The sequence below is a fragment of the Euwallacea fornicatus genome, chromosome 11 (genome assembly GCF_040115645.1).
Source record: "Euwallacea fornicatus isolate EFF26 chromosome 11, ASM4011564v1, whole genome shotgun sequence".
NCBI classification, from domain to species: domain Eukaryota; kingdom Metazoa; phylum Arthropoda; class Insecta; order Coleoptera; family Curculionidae; genus Euwallacea; species Euwallacea fornicatus.
The window spans coordinates 4,922,619-4,944,684 of record NC_089551.1 but is presented as its reverse complement, the minus strand read 5'-3'; the positions used below and the strand labels follow the sequence as shown (position 1 = coordinate 4,944,684).

General features: G+C 35.5%; 1 long non-coding RNA gene and 1 pseudogene across 1 annotated transcript; one reads left to right on the top strand and one right to left on the bottom strand.

Moving 5' to 3' along the window:
* Positions 1 to 707: 707 nt before the first annotated feature.
* On the bottom strand, positions 708 to 8,586 carry LOC136342287 (uncharacterized). Its single transcript, XR_010732620.1, has 3 exons — positions 8,484 to 8,586; positions 949 to 1,051; positions 708 to 882 (listed from the first exon to the last, which is right to left on the bottom strand). It is a non-coding gene; the product is annotated as an uncharacterized lncRNA (long non-coding RNA).
* LOC136342025 (uncharacterized) lies at positions 1,427 to 2,563 on the top strand (annotated as a pseudogene).
* Positions 8,587 to 22,066: the final 13,480 nt, after the last annotated feature.

The window sequence follows — 22,066 nt, the reverse complement described above, 5'->3', positions numbered from 1 at the left end:
TACGAAGAGCCCGTTAATAGCCAAAAGTGATAAACATCTAGAATGTTCTTAGTTCTCTTTCACCCATTGTCACTCATTATAATGAAATAGTTTTTTTATTTATCAACTTTAAAAATTGACATTTTTTGATTAAATTCGAATTAAAGTCGGTTTTTTGGCATGGCTAATTCTGTTTTCCAGCAATCTAAAAACATAGACTAATTAAAATTTTAGTTTTAACATAGGAATAAGTATAACAACCTGAACTCTATCACGTCAAGAAAATTTTCTTCGGATTAACAGTTAAAGTGATCTTTTAATGGTACAAAATAAGCAGCATGCAAAATGTCAGTTTTAAGGCCTAATCTGTAAAGTAAAGCTATTGCTGCCTATATATTAAAAAGTTTTGCAACAATTGCAAATTTGACAGAAATGCTGATTCACCACAAACTTTGCTGTGCTAAATTTTGTGAAAATAAATAATTAACTGTCTTCCTGTTTTTTTTTTCTAATTTTAAAGAATACACACAAAGTAATTAACAATTTTTTTAATCCCAGGATATAAATCTAGAACACTTCGTTGAGTTATCTCATAGTATTATTTCGTTTGACATTAATTTCCATGGCAACCATAAATAAAACAACAATGGGTATGACAACCTCATTATGGCCGATTAACTCCCTAGTCAAATAATGAACAATACACGTCTCTTTATTAATGTCTTAGAGAATGCACTTTGTAACACACAAAATTTGAATGAAGTTTATTTTATCGGATTCCTGGATCAACTGGTTAATTGCTGAAGTCACTTCTTTAGCATCGATCCTCATGTTACGCACGGCAATTCCTTTAATTATTATGGTGTTCGCAGTTCTTTAGCGATTACTTCAAAAGTTATCTTTCTATGAAATATGAAACATACGCACAAATAATTAATATAGTGGTAAGTAAAATTATCATGTACTCACCCCTGTTCTGGAAATTCCAATTCTTCTATTTCAAATCCATTTTCGGCTCAATAAGTCAATACTTCATCAACGTGAACGTCTTCAGTTTTTCCTTTGATGCTTTCTTCAATTAAATCAGTGAGATTAATTTATTAAGAATTAAATTAAAAACAATAAAAGTCCAAAATTAGCCATTTTTAAATAATATATCTATTTTTTGTTATGTAAAGCTGCATTTAATGAGTAGAAGAACAGTTTCAAAACTACATTTTTAAGGCGATTGCTTAAGCTTACTGTATACTGTTGAAAAGATCAGTGCAAATCCTGAATATGTACTATTCTTAATCTCAACGGATAATGTTTTTTACTAATTTTTATTTGAATTCCATTATTAATTTATTATTAAAATCTCGTGCTGCTTGTGTACGTTTTATTGTTTTCTGGCAGTACTTAGTGAAAAGAGAATAAGCAATTTCTTTTGATGACTACCAAATGGAAAATGAAAAAGAGAAAATACGATGTAAAAAACGTATCAGATATCCAGAACAATGGAAAGTAAATAAAAGAAAATTATCACGACAACGTGATGAGTCTCATATTTCTTCATCTGGTAAAATCGTTGAAGGAAAGGAAACTGGACAACATTGCACGTAAGTTTAAATTTTGTTTTAAATTAAATGTTGAGCTAATGGATTAAAATTTTGTAGGTGCAAATTATAGTGTCCAAGTAAATTTTCTGATGTAGAAAAAAATCTGATACTCGAAAATTTATATGATGATAAATCAATAAACGAACAGGATGTTTTTCTCAAAGGTTTAATTGAAACAAAATCTATTTGAAGACGTCGGAATTGCGTTGAAGATCAAAACTCCGCCAAGTCAAAATCCGCATCTTTTAAGTATATTTTAAGAAAAAATCAAGAACGAGTATTAGTATGTAAACAAGCATTTGCAAACTTGCATGCAATATCTTATTTTCGTATCTGGTGCCTAAATTTATTACTGAGCAAAGGAGAATATCCTAGAGATAAGCGAGGAAAGCACAGTAATAGTCCCATCTCAGTTAATGAAGAAACAAAACTTAAAATAAAAATGCACATTGAATAATTTCCTTATAAAATTACCTATTATTCTATCAAAGACATTCGATATCTGGACTTGAAACTTAACGTGAAATTTATGTTTGACCTTCTTGGTAAAAAATATCCTGAATTAAAAAACAAAGTGAAATATGATTTTTTTCTAAAATTCTTCAATGAAAATTATCGACTGAGGTTTGAAAGACCACAAGTCGTTGTCTGTGGTCAATTTAAACGACTTAGTACGATATTAAAGGATAGAAGTTTAAACGATACCACTAAAAGAGTTTATGCCTCAGAAATTGTTACTCACAAACGGAGGGCTAAAACATTTCTATAGTAAATTGCCTAAAGAGTATCCTGAAATTCTTGGAATCAGTTTTGATTACATGCAAAATTTGCCGCTTTCAGTATTATCAGTACAAGGGTTATTTTATTGGAGACAGCTATGGGTTTATTCTTTTGAAATCCATAACTTAAAAACAGGTGCTGTCCATTTCTATATGTTTTATGAGTGTGAAGCTCTGAAAGAACCCAATGAAGTATGTGTTTTGTGAATGACTCTATTAAGAAACATATACCTGAACAAGTTCAAGAATTGTACATTTTTTTTTATGAATGCCCAGGGCAAAATAAAAACAACACAATGGTGAGATTTTTTATGGCTATTCAAAGTAGGAAACGTTTCAAGATGATTTACCATCATTTTCAGTTGCGTGGAGCCTCGTTTTTACCTTATGACAGAGATTTTGAACACGCAAAAAGATTTATCCGAAAATGTGATCGTATATACAGTAATAGACAAAAGTATATAGACAAATAAAAATCTCTGTATAAATTCTATACATGCGGAATTTTAATACCCTTCTTTGGAATATAAATATTACTATTTAAAACGCAAATATATTTGCAACTGTTTTTCTCAGTTTATACAAAAAAATGTTTATCAAGAATGTTTGCAGTCTGTTTGGACAAACATATATAGACTCAGTGTGGGATCAATATTTCCTATATGAACTGTGAAATTAAATATTGAAAGTTTCTAATTTGATTTACATGTGCAGTATCACTGTGCTCAAAGGTCCACAAACCAATTTGGGAATTTGGAAAAAAATTATTGAGTTTTTCAATAACGATATACGCCAAGTAGATATCGCGAAAGGTTTAAATGTCAAACGTAAGGCAGTTTGGGCAATTATCAAAAACTATAGTTCAAAGGGTACCATTGAAGTCAGTCCCCGAAGTGACCGACCTAGAAAACTTCGAGCAAGAACTGTTAGATTAATTAAAACTATTTTATTGAGAGATCCATTTAATACACCAAGACAAATAAAAAATAAAATCGCCAATAAAGGAATCCCAAATGTCTCAACTAAAATTATTAAACGGAGATCGGATGAGCTTAATGTATTTGCATGTCATCCTATTAAGAAACCTCAGCTGAGTAAAAAGGATAGAAAGGCCCGATTAAAATTTGCACGCAGTCCCTTTCAGTGAATGAAATAAAAAGTTCGTAATTCTGTTTAAAGAAATGAAGTTTATTATCGTAGCGTTTTTTGAGTTAGTCTGTATAAATACATTTGAAAATGGAACATACATAAAATTTGAAGGGGAATTCAAAAATAAAATAAAAAATAGGCGTTTCCATAAAAAAAAATGAAGTTGGTGGTCGTAACTTCTTTTTGAATCACCCTGTATACATAAATTTACCATTAGAAAAAACGCAAGAAAAAATAAAAATTTACGGGCCCGAGCGTTTTCCCAAAAAACAAACTCCTATTTTTTAATTGAATTTGTTCCCTTTAATTGTCGCTCACTATATAATTTTCAATATTCTGTTTCTGTTTTTTGATATCGGTTATAATAGATTTCCCACCATATATTCTTGCTAATTTCGTTGCACTTGCTCTATTTTCAAGATTTTTAATTATTTTGCATTTTTCTTTAATAGTTAAAACTACACGTTTCCGTTTACTGGCCATTGTGATCTCCTTAACACTAAATATGTTTATTTTAGCCGATCGAATACAAAAAATTACGTTTTTTCATATAAATCTAAATACGCCATAAAATGTTTTGAGGATAACAGAACATAATGGAATGTGCGTATATGAGGATATTCGGATATTGGGTGTTCGTATACGAGAGTTTCTACTGTATTTATCAATGGAACTAGAAACATCAATTTACCCGTAGTAAATTTGTAGGAATAACGTTTTTAAACTTGTAATATTGTCACATTTAAGCCACCATATGTTCAAAATGATTTCCATTTTATGCTAAGCACAGATCTAATCTGATTTTGAATTCTTGTCGGACGGTTTCAAAAATTTCTTTAGTAATGGCCTGTCATTCTGCGACTATGCGTTTTTTCGGTTCTTCAATACCTTCAAGATCTGACTAATAATCGACTGATTTAAGATCCCCTCAAAGGAAAAAAAATCAAGCGACGTTAAATCAGGAGACCTCGGAGGCCATTCAATTGCCCCTCTTCTGCCAATATATCTACCTTTTTTTCTATAACAAAGCAACACCTTCATAGGTTCCACTGCCTGATGATCTGTCGGCTCTGGTTATGTGGAATTCACCCCATAATGGGGCGCCTACTCACTAAAAACCTTCCCTCTTCACCCTGAATCCCCACCGGGACCGCCGTAAAGCATTACTACAACGGGGAGGCAGGGAGGGAGAGAGTCCTTACTCCTTTCACTAGCCTTCTCTCTTCTCCTTTCTCCTGACCATCGTTAAGGATCTCTTGAAGGTATCACATTTTCCTGTTCTTATCCTGTGCCCCTTCACGTTACAGATACTGCATTTCTCCTCTCCGCTATACTCCTCCTCCCCACACACAAAACAACACTTGCTTCTATATTTTCCCGTGCAGTATCTGGCCAGATGGTCCATCCCCTAAAATCTATAACACCTTCCTACCTCCACTCTCTTCTCCATCCTCCACCATACGTACCCCACTCTAATATATGGATCTTTCAATTACTCCGCCTTTTTTTCATCCATCACAAGGGGTACCGCCTACGTGTCTCCATTATTATCCCTTAAGTCCCCAAACGAGTATTCCCTCTCCCTCAATCCTTCGACCATTTCCTTTACTGCCTCTATCACTTGATCTCTCATTGTAGTAATCTTTATCCTCTTAATATGTATAATTGCCCCCTTTTTGTTTGGTCTTCTCATTGTAACCCTCGTTATTAACCTCTACTGAATCGCCTCTTTAATTTTCTTAGCACACTCCTTTTTCCTTCCCGTTGTTACCAAAATTTTTCTGTCTTTTGTTGTTCTTACGGCCCCTATTTCCCTCATTTTTTACTGATTTTTTCATTTTCACTGTTGTTTTGTCCAAGTGTTTCCCCGGTACCCGTTCCACTATAAGTTCGTATTTCTTTTTGTTTCTCACTCCTTCACCCTTTTTGTCTGTCTATGTAGTTATTTTTATGTTCTCCTCCTTAAACACTGTCTCCACTGTTTTTCTTACCACCTCCGTATTCATTCTTGCTATTTAATGCATGGCAATGCACTTCTCTCACAAATCTTTTTCCCATCTCCACGAGTAAAAATTTAACTATTTTTTGTCCCACCTGCCTTTGCTTTACCCCCGATTTTAATTTTCAGGTTTGTTCCATCACCTCGAAGTCCTCCGCACACTCTTTCAACTTCGAGTATCTCCCCTTATACAGAACCTGCACACCCCTCTCCATTTCCTTCTCCTCCCTTTGCATCATCACCACCTTTACCATTGTCATCTCCGTTTCCAAAGAATTCTCCACTTTAATTTCAATATTTTTATATACCGAGTTATGTCAGCTTTTTTGTGCAATCCTCTTAAAATCCCCATAGTCTTTTATCTCTGTTATTTCCATGATGCCCTCATATTTTCCGTCTGTGTTCCATGCTCACTACTATCCTTTCCTCCAATTTCCCTCTCAGTCTGTACGTCCACGTCATATGTCATTTAGTTCGTTTTTTCGTATCTGTGTTGTTTTAGCCAATTTTTGTATTATATTCCTGTCCAATACTTACTTTTGCTTTTTTAGTTTTTTGTTAATTTCCTTAATATCTCTTTGTGTATTTTTTCAATTTTTTTTTCCAATTACTCTATTAAGATTTTCAACCTCTCTATCGCCTCCGTTAGGATAAAAACCTTCGGACTTTCATTCTTTTTGTATGCATCCCCCCCTTCATTTTTGTATCCGAAATTTTTCTTTTTACCCCTTTATCCCTGTCTTGTGTTGTCCTGTTCGTATTTGTCTGTATTTGTTTTTTCATCAATTGTACATCTATACTTCCCATGGAGGACTCTGACTGTCTCCTTTCCATATGTATACTCCCCTTAAAAACTTCGAGTATACATGCCCTCCCCCGAATCCATGGGGCCAGCGCAGATCAGCGGGGCTTGCTCCCGGTCGAAACCGACGACGGGATTGTCACCCGCCTGGAGTACGCTTCTATTTTGTCCACCCATCACTTCTTTTTGTGTCTATCTCTATCTATCTCCTTCTTCCCCGTCCCCTCCCGCAGGAATCGTAGTGAAGGAGATGGAGGACCTGGAGACATGAAGCCCCCCCCATCATGACAAGGTGGAGACACCGCAGAGGGGAATGTATCTACCTGGAAATCCGCCATCAAGCCTTTGTCACGCCGGCATGAAAGAACGTGGCGGTACTTGCGCAGGTACAGCCTATGTTACAAGATGATTAATTGACTCTCGTAATACATTAAGATATATTTCACCATCAAGGTTACCATCGATGAATAATGGTAACATGCAATACTTGTGGTTGTAGATATTAGTTCATATGGACGAGAAAGAGATGGTTGGATTTTTAGTAAATATAACATAAGACGATAAATCACTAATTATATCTTGCACATACCTCCCGAAACTCCTAGACCTCAAATTTATCTTGTCCGATCTTGTGTTGTTTTAGAAGATGAAGCATTTGCTCTTAGTCAAATTACATATTATGAAGGCTGACCCCAAAAATTAGTGTAATGTCGATTCCATAAAATCTACTTACGATTACCGACATGGTAGATTTAGACAAATAACTGAAAATGCATTCGGAATAATCTGTCCATATTTCCAAATATTTTCTAATCCAATTGCCATTCAACCAGACACAGCGGACACGTTAATGCTGTCTGCATGCATTTTGCATTATATGTTACGATAATCAAAAATTCATTATCCAGGGGAAAACAACTATAATGATAATCGGGTATTCCCGGGAAATAATTTATTTTCATTAAATCCAGCCGTCGAAAAACGATTTACACTTTTGGCCTTAATAAGCCAAAAATGTAAATGGTACCTAATGGTACGAGAAAATTTCAAATATTATTTTTATGGTCGAATAGGAGCTATTTCGTGGCAAGAAAAACATATTATTCGCACATGATAGTAACTACAGGGTGTTCTCAAAGATGAGTTATTTATTTTAACAGATGTTAGAACTCGTAAAGAGAAGTCGGTTTACCGAAAATTGTTTATATAAAATGAAACAATTATTAACAATTATTTAGAAAAATTGAAATTTTAGAAAAACTTGAATACAAATCTGATTTTTCGTCGTTTTCGACTATCGCTTTGTAAAAACATTTTAATAGTAAACAATTGTTTGTTTACTACTGGGGTATGCTAGGTACAATTATGTTAACTCACTAGTGACTTTAAAAAAACACATGTATTTATTTTAAAATACAAAGATAATGAGGTTCTGAACTAGTGTAATGGAACTTCACGAAACAGAACTCAGGAACAATTTTGGTAGATCTTTATTGTACTGGTTGTTGAGCGATATGCAGGGGTTCCTTCCTTGGAGGTTGGAGATACCACCCGCGAATTATTGTACGAGAGCGCTTACACGCGAGCACTGCTTGTAGTACTTGTCGGTTCAAAGTACCGACGTTGCACTTCTAGTTACAAAAGTCCAGGACGGACTAGATACCTGCTTAGCAAGGTAAACACGTGGGATCTCCCACATCCATGAAACTAGGACAACCCGTCAAATTATTGCACTATTTATTAACTGATTCGTAAATAGTTATTACTAAATTCAATTGAAGCAAACACGAGATTGATTGATTGCGAGGCCGAGTATTAGTACGAGTTGTGATTTTGTGGGGTATTCGAGGTGTTGAACTGTCAGCGACACTGGTCAGAGCAGTGACTGTGACAACGAGAAGAAATGAATGATAAATCCCATCCTCTCTCAGTCCTTAAGTACTGGGAGATGATGGCCAACCGACATAGGCGTACTATTACTCGGGATGACTTTCCCTTGAAGAAGGCCCGTTATGCCCAGAACGACGGCCAATGAGCAGGTTATCCCGTTACCGGAATATTGCCTTCGTTCCGAACGAAACGTGATGGTACCCCCAATTTCGCCCACCGCCAAAGGTAAAGATGGGGAATTCTGACACCCAAGAACCACGTCCGATGCACATTTATAACTTGATTACCTCGCCATATAGTTTCTTTGGAAGAACACAAAGCCGAGGAATTTTGACGAATAAACCATTTGTGTTAACTATGACGGGTCGTGACATCTGGGAAGCAAGCAAATACAAGATGTGCAGGGGCGTAGCTTTGGGGTTTACATCAACTACCAATGTATCAAGTTTTGGCCCCTCAAGTCTTAACACTGGTTCTGACACCCACACCTTAATTGTTCACAAATTTAAAGATTGAATGATTTTTTGACATCAAAGTAGCAGTTCGAAAGAGAATGCTGAGAGAGACTTTTAGTGCTGCATTGACTCTATGCATCTATCATCTGTCTGACTTCAACCTCCTGTTACCAGCTTCAGGGTATCTTCAGTACCAACATGTGGGGGTCGGTACTCATAGGCGTACCCCGGGTTTCGACAGTTAACAAGGTAATCCATAGTTCGTATCTTTCTAAGGCTTAAACTGTGACGTTTTAAAAGAACGGCAAAATGAGAATTTACAGGAAATTGCAAGCTGTACTGATTTTTTAACCAAATGTGTACGTACTTAGACTTTTGTCTTGATAAGAGTAAAGGAGTGAAAAGTTCTTAATGTAAGGGAACCCTTATGGAAAAATAATGGGTTCCCAACATATGGTCAGTCCAGGGCAATTTACTAAGACAGCGTATTGCATAGGCGTAGCCTAAGGGGACATTACACTAGCAACACGGATGAGCTTCTTGAGTATAATGTGTCTTGTCTAAAATGGAATGCGCTTATGTAATTAAGAGATGCTGAAATTGCTGATTCTGGAACGTGTTATGGGTCACACGCGTGGAATGTGTTATTACCTATGTAAATGGTCATATAATTGTACGCCTAATTTTTTATTTCGCGGTTTTTAGTGAAATTTTCGATTTGATCAGTGCTAAATAAATTCATACAGAAGTTCGTGTATTGTTTTTAATTTTTGGGTGTTTTATGCCATAAAAATGGCACACATTTATCAAAACAAGGAGCTAGAAGACATAATATGAACTTACGGAGTATGCCAACAAAATGTAGCTGCAGCATGTCACTTGTACGTGGATGTTTATAAATTTAGTTATAAGACTTTGCGACACAAGGTATTTAAAGGAACAACGAGGTCACGCTGGACGACCTCCTCCACGACAAATGGTAGAGATTGAGGAGGACATTTTAAAAATTGTCGAAAACGACCCAACAACGAGTACTAAGTCCATAGCAGCTCAAGTAGGGGTTGCTCATAGTGAAGTCTGGAAAACTATACGACGAGAACAATTTTATTCATATCATTATCAACGAGTACAAGCGTTACAACCCGAAGATTATTCTAAAAGAGTTGACTTTTATCAGTGGCTTTTACACGAGTACTGCATAAATGAACAATTTACCAAATTAATTTTGGTTATCAACGAGACTACGTTTACAAGAAATGACGTGAATAATTTCCACAACAACCATGATTGGATAGTAGCAAATCTGCATGTTGTGAAAAGAAGTGATATTCAGTACAGATTTTCAGTAAATGTTTGGCTGACGTAGTAAATGACATGCTTATTGGACCTTACTTTTTACCTAATCCGCTGATAGGGGAACATTATTTAGGCTTTCTTCAAAACAATCTGCCAGACTTATTAGAAGATGTTCCTTTAAATGTGAAAGAGAATATGTGTGTCGTAATACACTGACTTTCAAAAAAACTGCAACACCAAGAAGAACAGATCGTACACGATTGAAATTCTGGCATTACCTTGGGTCGGGTAATAGATAAAAACGATCAAAATATCAAAAGAAAATTATTGTGAATAAGTGAAAAAATTTAATAATAATTTAATAATGGGTGGTATCTCCTCTTAAATTAATACATTCCTGTAAGCGACGTGACATGCTTAAAATTAAATTGTCAATATCTTCCTGTGGTATTGTATCCCAGGCAATCTACACCTGCTCGCGAAGTTCATCTATGGTCTCTGGAGAGCGAGCTAAACGTTGAAGTCTTCGACCCATTATATCCAATACATGCTCTATTGGGGACAAATCTGGAGACCGAGCTGGCCAAGGCAAACTATCCAAAGTTTCAGCTTCCAAATACCTCAAAGTATCGTTGGCTACATGTGGTCGCGCATTATCCTGTTGAAATGTGCTTCCAGGATAGTCGTGGATGTATGATACAAGAACCGGTTTTAAGACACTATTAATGTACCTCTGAGCATTTAATCTATCATAAATGAAAGCAAGAGGAAACCGACTACCATACTGGACGACACCCCAAACCATGACACCCTGGTGTTAAACCAGAATGACGCCTTTCCAAAAAGTCAAAATTTAATCGCTCTCCTCTGCGCCTTCTAACACGTAATCGTCCATCAGATCACGATAAACAAAATCGGCTATCATCATTGAACACGATTCTTCTCCACTCATCTACCCATTGCACTCTCAGACGACACCACTCCAGTCGGGCCACCCTGTAGTTTCGTGATAATGGAAGCCGACGCATAGGACGATATGAATTTAGTCCAAAACTTCGAATTCTACGATACATCGTACTAAGGGAGACCCTTCGATTTAGGGTGGCTACCCAGTCAGCACCAAGAGACGGAATTGTTTCAAACGGGGTGTCTGTCGCTGAACGACGAAGTCGCCGGTCTTCGCGTTGGTTCGTCGTTCTTGGACGGCCACTACCACGATGACGATTTACTGACCCTTCGTTAGACCAATCTCTCCAAGCTCTTAGCACTGTTGATACGTTCCGATCCAATTTACGTACAATTTCGCGAAAAGGTAAACCTGCCTCATGCATACCAACGGTTCTTCTCTTTTCAGAGGGAGTTAACTGCTGATAAACTGCGTTTTGGCGTACACGAGGCATTTTGCACTACCACACATTCCATATGGTACTAACAATAATACCTTTATCGCTATCCGCCTGTAAAAAAATGTGCAAAAAGAACGATCGTCACAGATAAAAAAGTAAAGAAAAACTTCATATCGCATTAAAATACGAACTTGAAATTTTTATCATTTTTTTCTCTTTACAAGTCTAAAATCATGCCAAAATTTCAAATACATACAATGCGTTCTTCTTGGTGTTGCGGTTTTTTTGGAAGTCAGTGTATGTACGAACTAAAATGATTTAATACTCTGAGATGTTTAAGATGAGATGGTTTATTGATAACTATGTTATCTTTTTTGTTTTTACCAAAAAATTGTATACAGTGGTGGACAGAAGTATTGGCACAGCATACATTTTTTGAAATAGATCCCCATTAATTATAAATAAAAAACTGTTTGTTTTATAAGTATAATGCCTCATTATACTGTTGTGACACCAGCCGATATTTTATACGTGATCAACACCACGACGTTGATTTATCAGGATTAAGACGACTCGTTAACTCACTAACAACTCTTTATTTTATTACTAAGGTTCTATACTTTTACTCTGAACTATTTTGAAGGAATTTAAGAGCTTCTAACACTATGCACTCTGTCTGAGGAAAAAATCATAATCTCTCATTTTGGGGCTGAAACTTACTTATATGTGCGTAGAACAACTTATCTAAATTACACCACTAAGGGCAAACACCCGGGGACTTGAGACTTTGGTCACGGCTAATTGTTCATGTATAGATGAAAGGGCAGACTGGTGATAGTCCAATTGCTCTAAATTATTCCTGTGATAACCTCATATTATTGGGAAAGGTTCATGTCGTCTGGGATAATAAGTTATATGACAGATACTGGATTTGAGGATAGGAAGGTATATAACACCTCCATTTTGCCGAAACGGTTTTTGACATGTCTAAAAAAATGTTTAATATTCAGAGTTATACGTAATCTAAAATTTTGAAATTGACACACTGTATAGATTGCTGAATTGTTACCCTCGGATAGTTGCAACAAGTACTCTTTGGCATCGTCCAAAGACCGTTTTTATCAGGAACATTTATCAAGTATGCGATAAGAATCTTACTCTAATGACTTAGAATTTTCCTCATCTTTAATTGTAAACATTGGTTAAAAGAGGGGTTTATTAAAGATTTTCTGTATTTTCTACTCCATTTGTTAATATTTATATCTAGAGTATATCCCTAGAATGTATATGTCAGATAAAAATATCAGCAGTGTAACGGAAGATTATGAGGAACCTACCAAGACTAAATATCTCTAGTTCTTCAAAAAGTCCATTGACAATGTATCCATTATTTTAAGCAAAGAAGTTCATGTAAATGTGTACCGGCAAATGATTCATAACTTACTTACGAAGTGTTTACATTAAAAAAAGGTAGACATTTTTTCCTATTTAGCGAGAATATATGGAACATTTTTACGCAACTAGTTACGAAAAATGTTGGTTTTTACAAGTAGTTATGAAAAGTCTTACTTTTTATAACTAGTCACGAAAAGTCTTACTTTTCATAACTAATTAGGAGAAGTATTACTTTTCGCCACTAGTTACGAAAAGTATAAGTTTTTACGTTTGGTTGTAAAAAGTACGTTTCTGATAAAATTTTCGTTTGTATTGTCAAAAACACTGCAATAAATTCTGCAAAATTTGACGGGTTTGAAGGTATTTTTTAATATTAAACGGACTTGAAACGTCACAAGAATAAGTGCACCATGGTGTCGCTGCCGTACAACGATTTCACTCATCATTTGTATTATCGTTAAAAAAGTAAGACAATATCAACAAAGATAAAATGATTAGAACTTAGAATTCGACGTTAGTCCCAATAAAAATTAAATTCCCCTTTTAAGTGCAGAACAAAGTCGGTACATGGTCAAGCCCACGTTGCTTTCCGACATCGGTTTGGTTGAAGTGACGTCGACCACATATCGAAATACTGTTTGGGATACGTAAAGTAACTTTTACAGTACAAATATGGTCGATGGAAAAATAACTAACGTATACATCAATAAATCCAATTTAACGTGTTCACCACGTTCAAACGTTAAACAATCTCAGTTGTTAATCGCCGTCATTAACAGACTTGTTTGTGAAATAACTATTTTACCATTGGAAGTTGACAAACAACGCATTTTAAGTTAAGTTTTAACGAAAGTGTTAGCGGTTTAGGTGATTAGACACATTTCCTTTTGGTAACATGGTATGAAATAATTTAGGAAAATTGAAATTGAGAGAAAACTAGAAAAAAAGATAAATTTATTGTTAGTAAACATTAAATCGGATAACTTTGACTTAATTTCACTGACTCTTTAAATAACCGAGATTCTAATAGTGCGATTAGAAATATGGACACCCTGTATAGCTGGATAATTCCCCACTACCTGCATTTCCTTCTTTTCACGTGATAGTATGCCGAAGGAGATGATTCCATTACGATCGAACAGTCATGTAGGTCCAATTGTAAGGTGATTTTCTACTTGAATTAATTCTAAAGTCTTGAGATAGTGTCACAGAACGAAAACATTTTATCTTAATATTTGACACTGCCATGTAATTTGCGATTCTTCAAATATGAAGTAACGTATTAACACGCAAAGGAACGCGCAAAAATTGCTTGTTTGGTAATAAAGGGTAAACCAATGGCGCAATAGCTATTTACCTAGGTTTGCTCATTAATGCGATATCTCAGTAAATACGAATTTTAGAAGGAAATGTTTGATATCAAAATTTGTGGTCGTCAAGGGCTGCATATTTTAAAATGATTTTCAAATGTACAGTGCCTGTCATAAAACTATGGCAGAAGCAAATTATGTTTCTTTTTACTGGGACCCCCCAATTTATTCGTCATTTTCAGATTTATCGTGAAATTTTAAGGGCAGTTTACGTGAAGAGTCTTACGTCAATAATTAATCGTTTTTGAGTTATTCAGAAAAATTCCAAAATTTTATACCCGCGAAGTCTCACGGAAATCGGTACTGTACCCCAACAGCTCGGAATTTCGAACCCGGTCCTAGGGGGCTTCAAGAGGGCTCAATGAGCTACGCTTGGCCGTGTTTTAATGTTGAAACAAGTTTTTCACAACCCCAAAGAAATAGGCCTCCCAAAATGCGTGACCTCATACCTCTATAACTTGGTTATTTCAATCGGAACTTTCCAAGTCTTCCGACGGCATCGTGTCCAGAATCCAAAAATTGCGTAAAACTACGAGAAATTATTTTATTTTTATACAAATGAAGTATTCACCATATAATTCTCAAATTGTCCTCCATTTCAATCAGAACTGAGTTGCAACCTTGTTAGAAGAGTCCTATTTAAGTTAGGTTTTCTTGGTTCGTTTCTCAACGAAAGTTAGTGGCTCCAAACTCTTGTAGAATATACTTTTATTTTAGATCTTAACAAGTCGAAAGTTTTAGCGTATCTTACGCTTCAAAACGTTATATAAGAAAATGTAGATATTTCGGAAAGATAAGGAGTGGTATATCACTCCTCAAAGGAAATCATATCGCGCCGCTATCGGTTTTTATTCGATAAATATTTCCTCATTTTGGGCTGCTGAGGTTGCGTCGGTTTCGACTATCCTTGGGATAACGTAACATTTACGTGTCAGTTAAAAGGATAATTTTAAGGAAATCTACGTTAAAATCAATAATAAGTAAATAACATATACAGTCGCGGAAAAAAGTATTCATACAGCATAGAAAATTAGTTTATAATACAGTTTAGGCAAGAACCTCTTGAATATATTTCTATTAATTTATGTCTGTACAAAGTGCATGATCTAAGCTTTTTTGTAGTAATTTAACATGTATTTACAGTAGTGGCCATAAGTATGGAAACTTTTTTAATATCGCTTTTATTTAAAACGAACGATTAAAATTTGAAATTGTAAATATAAAATAGATTATATTTTTAATACTTTATCAACATCCATGGTATATTGGTATTTATTGGAATTTGATTCGGAGTAAATATGAAATTTAAAAAAAACTGCGGACAAAAGTATGGAAACCAATAATGTATTTTCAGTAACTTATAAAATATATCCTTTGTTTCAAAATTGTGTCAATATTTTGTGGCAAATCCTTTTCCTTTAATTACTGCACGACACCGTTGGTTCATAGAATACACCAGTTTTCTGCAAACTTCCACCGAAATTAATTTCCATTCTCTTTCCAAAACCTCGAATAAATGTGGTAAACTATGAATTTTTTCTTTCCGAATTTGCCTTCCAAGGTGTTCCCAAAAATGTTCGATCGGGTTAAGATCTGGACTCTGCGACGGCCATTCCATTTTCGCGACACAATTTTCTTCAAATCAATTTTTAACCAGTTTTGATGCGTGCTTGAAGTCATTGTCTTGCTGAAAACTCCAAGACAATGGCATTTCCCATTCTGCATAAGGAAGCATATGGTTCGCTAAGATGTCCTTGTACACGAATCGGTCCATAGTCCCTTCTATTTTAATTAATGGCCCAACCCCAGACGCAGAAAAACACCCCCACACCATAACACTTCCACCGTCATGTTTTATAGTAGGCAATTGATACTTAGAATCGAATCTTGCATTCCTAGTACGTCTTACGTATCGAATACCATCACTACCAAATAACTGAAATTTACTTTCATCGGTCCACAAGATTGTATTCCATTTTTCCTGTGACCAGTTGATATGTTGCCAAGCAAATGCGAGACGCGCTTTTCTATTTCTTTTGAAAATTAGTGGTTTTTTGACAGCAATTCTTCCAAACAAACCTCCAGCTACCAAGAATGTTCGCATCGTGCGACTCGATACCAATATGTTGTGTTCTTCAGCAAGAAGTCTTGAAATATCCGTTGAAGTCAATAGTGGATTTTTTTTCGACATCCTTCGTATTAATTCTTGAGTGCGTTTTGGAAACTTTTTGGGCCTACCTGGTCTTGGAAATCTCTCTATTGTACCACGTTCATGAGAACGTTTCAATATTTTCGATATTGTTCCTTTGGGTACATTTAAAGAATTAGCAATATCACACTGCTTGTGCCCCTGCTTAAACAACTGTACAACTCGCTGTTTTAATTCTTCAGATAAATGACGCTTTGGCATTGTCACTTTTATTGAATTCTACTGTATATTGTGTAAATTCGATAAATTTAGCTTTTATTTGATTCGTTTTATCAAAAAATGCAAATAGTGTCCATACTTTTGTCCGCAGTTTTTTTTTAATTTCATATTTACTCCAAATCAAATTCCAATAAATACCAATATACCCTGGATGTTGATAAAGTATTAAAAATAGAATCTATTTTATATTTACAATTTCAAATTATAATCGTTCATTTTAAATAAAAGCGATATTAAAAAAGTTTCCATACTTATGGCCACTACTGTATGTTATGACTTAAAACAAGAAATATTGCATATTTCGAAAAATGTTCAAATAAAATAGGAAAAAAGTATTCATACAGTGAAAAATAATTCGAAAAACTATGCACAGTACAGGGTTGTCCACTAAGTGCGCGTCGGATGATTACAGCATTATTTATGATTTTTTCCAAAAAATTCTTTTTACAATTGTATGTACGACCTTATAAGGTGCACATAATAAAATATGTTTTTTTGTAGATAATAAATTAAAAAAATTCAGTACCAAACATGCAGCAACGAATAAGAGAAATTCTTAATTCAGCTGCTCTCTTAATTTCAAAATACACAATAATGATTATACAACATGTTATTATTTCTGTTTGTTTCCATAGATAGGTTCATCATATTCACATTACAAATTAGAATTAGGGATGTACCGCCCCTGCATAAACTTGTTAAACAAAATTACACAAATACTATGAAACTTTAGTGCAGGTAATTCAATATGATGAACATAGGTTTCTTTTAAATACAGTTTCATAGTACGTCAAAATCATAATTGGATTTCATTTGAAATTTTTAACTTTTGACAATTTTTTTATGTTCAAATTGGCGTTATTTTTGTGGACACCCTGTAGAAAGTGTTGCGCGAACTTGATATCATACGAAAATATGGACGTTCTATTATATTGTGACAAAAAAAGAGTTCACAAATACCTTTCCGTTTCTTAACAATTTGCAATTTTTTAAACATGTATAACTGTCACTTTCAACATTCAGTTGCACGTATCTTGAAAACTGTTAATTCCAAAATTGCCAATGTGTTAATAAACCTGTACTATTAGGTCGTGTAGTATGAAATGTGTAGAATTGAATTGAAACTTTAGTCATTTTTTTTCATATGAAATGTTTTTATTGTCAACCGAAATATTCACCACCATTATCAATACACTTCTGTCATTTAACGGGAAGTTCATTGATTCCCCTGCTGTAAAAGCCTGCAGGCCGGGAGTCGATAAGCTCGTGGAAGGCAGCTTTGACAGCCTCGTCGGAGTTGAATGCTTTCCCTACCAAGAAGTTATCCAAATTTTAAAAGAAGTGGTAATCAGTGGATACTAAGTCTGGTGAATACGGTGGATGACGAAGAGTTTCCAATTCCAACTCCTGTAGCTTTTGCCAAGGTGACTTGTGCGTTGTCGTGCAACAATAGCTGTGCGCTTCGATTGACTAATCTTGTCTGCTTAACCGTCAGTTGCCTCATCATTTCGGTCAGTTGTCGACAGTAGACATCAGCCGTAATCGATTCACCAGGTTTCATGAAGCTATGATGGATGACACCTGCGTTGGACCACCAAACGGACATCATAAGCTTCTTTTGATAAAGATTTTTTTTCGCACAATGTTTTGGTGGTTCATCTTGATCCAACCACTGCGATGAACGTCTGATATTGTCATGTAGGATCCATTTCTCATCACAAGTAACAATCCGATTCAAAAATGGATCGTTATTATACCGGCACAACACAGAAGCACAAACTTCGAGACGTCGTTCTTTCTGTATGTCGCTCAACTCATGCGGTACTCACTTGTCCAGCTTCTTCACCTTACCAATTTCAGCCAAATGAGTCAATATTGTTTTTTTGGTTACACTGAATATTAAAGAAAATTCGAACGCACTTTGACATGGATTCGCTTTCACCATGGTTTTCAGATGATCGTTATCCACTTGAGTTTCAGGTCGTCCACGTGGTTGATTTGTTAGGTCAAAATTTCCAGAACGAAATTTCATGAACCAACCAGATACTGTTTGCTATGAAGTGACTTCAGTACCAAACGCATCATTAATATTGCGAGTCGTCTGAGCTGTTGTGGTTCCACGGCGGAACTCATATTTCATTAACATACGAATTTCACTATTTTGAATGGATGCACAAAAATTTTTATAACAATAAAAGTTTTCGATAATTTTTAACACTTTAAACTCTGATCGAAAGAGGAAGAATGTACCTTTTCCGCATAAAAAAGTCAAGTCCAAATATAGATTTAGAGTGAAGTTATTCGCAGTTGATCGTGGCTTTTCGAGAATCTACTCATTTCATACTACACGACCTTATAAAATTAAAAGTAGCATCCGAACATGCAATAATACATATACAGGATATTCCATTTAAAAAAACAAGATTTTTTGTTGAATTTTTTTTAACAGCCTCTGTATAAAAGAAATATTTTTAAAATTTACCTTATAATATCGTGCATATACTATAAAGAAAATTTTAGAAAAAAAAATATAAATAAGGTCACAATCGTGCGACGCGCGCCTAGTGAACAACCCTGTATAGTAATTAGTACTTGGCAGGACATCCTTTTGCTTTCATCAAGCCAGTTAAACGTCCTGAACTTGAAGCTATTAAATTATCTGTCACATTCGAGTTGAATTTGTTCCATTCTTGTAATAAAGCACCTTTCAGTTCCTCTTTGTTCGTAATTGGAAGTTTTCGAATACGTCTGTCTAGTTCTTCCCATAAATTTTCGATCGGATTTATGTGGAGGTGTATCTAACCCCTAGGGAGGGTTATAAAGCAGCCACAGACGGACTATCTCTGTTGTATGTTTCGAATCATTATCGCGTTGAAAATGATAGCGATCTTTAAGGTGCAATCTTTCGACACTAGTTGTTAAATTTCCTTTTAAAATATTCAGATAGACGTGTTTTTTCATAATGCCCTCTTTGAATACCACATTTCCCACTCCTTTTGCTGCCACACGCCCCCATACTATTACACCTCCTCCAACGTCTTAGACAGTGGACCTTAGATTTTCTTTACTTAACGCAGTTCCTGGTTCCTGCCACGCTAATTTCCTTCCATTAGAACCCAAAACGCTATATTTACCTCCATCACAATACATTATGTTTTTCCAGAAGTCTAAAGGCTTATTAACCTATTAATTTGCAAACTGGAGCCTTTTCTTCCTATTTCTTTGATCAATGTAAGGCTTTCTTCTAGCTACGTGAGCCGTGAATTCTGCTTTTTTAGGAAATTTTTAATGATTCTTAGTGTAACACTCGTTCCTAATTTTTCTTGCAAGACCGCAGCTATAGATTCAATCAAACATATATGGAATCATCTATTATTTTGTAAAAAAAATGATTTTTGGTGGAAATTAGGTGCTAGAAATTTAAAAAGTAGGTCCAAAAAATAATTATATTGCAAGAATTCAGAGAAAATATAAAACAATTCTGTATGTAATAACAAAAATAAACTAAAGGGTCTCATTTTGTAAAAGCAAGATTTTCAAGAAATTTTAATTATAAATGAAATTATAGACTTTTTGGGTGTTTTAGTAATCTGTATTTCTGCCTCTAACTTAAATGCAAGTACACATGCGACAGGGCGTGCTTCTTAAAAGGTTGTCAATTTTTTCTTGAGGAAGATTTCTCCATTCTTCAAGAACTACTTATATCCTGTTGTTCTGTATTTCCCAGATTGCGTTGACGAGCCCTAACCTTTTTTTAAATCTTGTCCCATAAATGTTCTACGGGATTCAGGTCTGGAGAATACGCAGGCCGTGTTAAAACTCTGATACTCTCGGTTTCCAAGGTATTTTTCGCGACTGTACTGGTATGCAGTGGGGCATTGTCGTGCATAAATAAAAAATTATCTCCAATAGCACCTCTCCAAATTGTTATTATTGGTTGGAGTACCAAATCTACGTACCTTTGTCTAGTTAAGGTGGGTCAAATGGGAATTAAGGTAGTTCTTTCGCCTATCATTATGCCGTCCCAAAAATTACTGTTCCCCCTTTATATTTCGGGACAGATCGGGCAGTTTGGAGCCTGGCTTGCCTTCCACGGCCTCTTAAAACATGTAATCGCCGATCGTCAGATCTAAGACCAATCCTGGTTTCGTTCGAAAACAGGACGTTTTGTCATTCGTCCATTGTCCAATTTTGGTACTGCAAATACCAATTTAATCTATTGCGTTTATATTGTCTAGTCAATTCGGGGACTTTTAGTGGCCTTCGACCAAATAATTCTCTAGTTCGAAGAAGTTTTCTAATCGTTTTTACGGACACGCGTATCTCTGTCGCTTGTAGAAATTGCCTTTGGAGCTCTGGAATTGTTACTGTTGGATTTCTTCCAGTTATTTGCACTAAAAATAGGTCTTATCGATCTTTAGTAATGTTTTGGTGATTTCTTCTAGGCCTATTTTGCAACGTTCCTAATTCTAAGTGTTTAGACCAGTGTAGTGGAACTAAACGCGAGTTCAGTTAAACACCTTTATTTAACAAACTCGAAGGTACAAGATTAAGAACACAGGTTGTAGATTTCTGTTAAACACGAACAAAGTTGATTTTCGTTTCTCAGTCTCTTCTTTCTTTACTGCTTTTCTCCGAACTGCCGTTTTGTGTGTTCCAATTTACTTATATACTACTTTGTATCTCTAAATATCATTAAGGGTAGATTTAGACCTTTAACCTAATTAATTATAATGAAATGGATTTAGACTTTTGACCCAGTTAATTATGAATTTGTTGTGCTAACATAGTGACGTCCTAAATTATGTCTGATTGTTTCTATTGGATATGAGTGGGTACATTACACCAGGGACTTTTTGAGTTCCTGCCTAACAGTAGTGACTGCCTCACTAGGCACCCACAGAGGAATCCAAATACGCTGGCGGGGTTTTGTACTTGAGTCAAAGGATCAGACGGGTTATCGTCATGAAATAATGAGGTTCCAAAGGTTCGAGAGGGTATAGAAACTCTGTTACACGAATTACACTAAATTTAATCACAGACTAGTTGAGTTACAGGGTTGAATGGTGATTAAACTATTAACAATAATGATGCTCGTGTATAAATTTCTATTGCGACACGAGCGTGAGAAGTTCGTAAAGTTCTGTGTTTGTGAAATTGAGAGAGGAGAGAAGTTGCTGTTAACGCGACGAGGTGAGAAACGGTTCTGTTCTTTGCTCCAAGAGGAGTCGTACTCCTTCCCGAAAAAGGCAGGTCCCCGAGTCTGGTTCTTTCCCACGATTTCGTGGGAAAATCACCATCTTGATTGTGTCACACCATTGTCTCATCGCTAATATCCTCTGGTTCTTGTCCACTTGCGAGTTTGTTGCGACATTCCGTCTTAATTTACTGCGGCCCTTAATCTATTGGACAATTTGCACTTCATAAATCAGGGTGGAAGAAAACCAGATGAAAGGTGATTATCGCGGTACCCACGGGTTGGCACCTAATGGTATGTCGAGTTCTGGGTTCTGTCTTCTCTCTTTACCAAATTTATTGCCCAGATGTTAGGGCAATGCGCGAGTACGATGTTTATGTTGG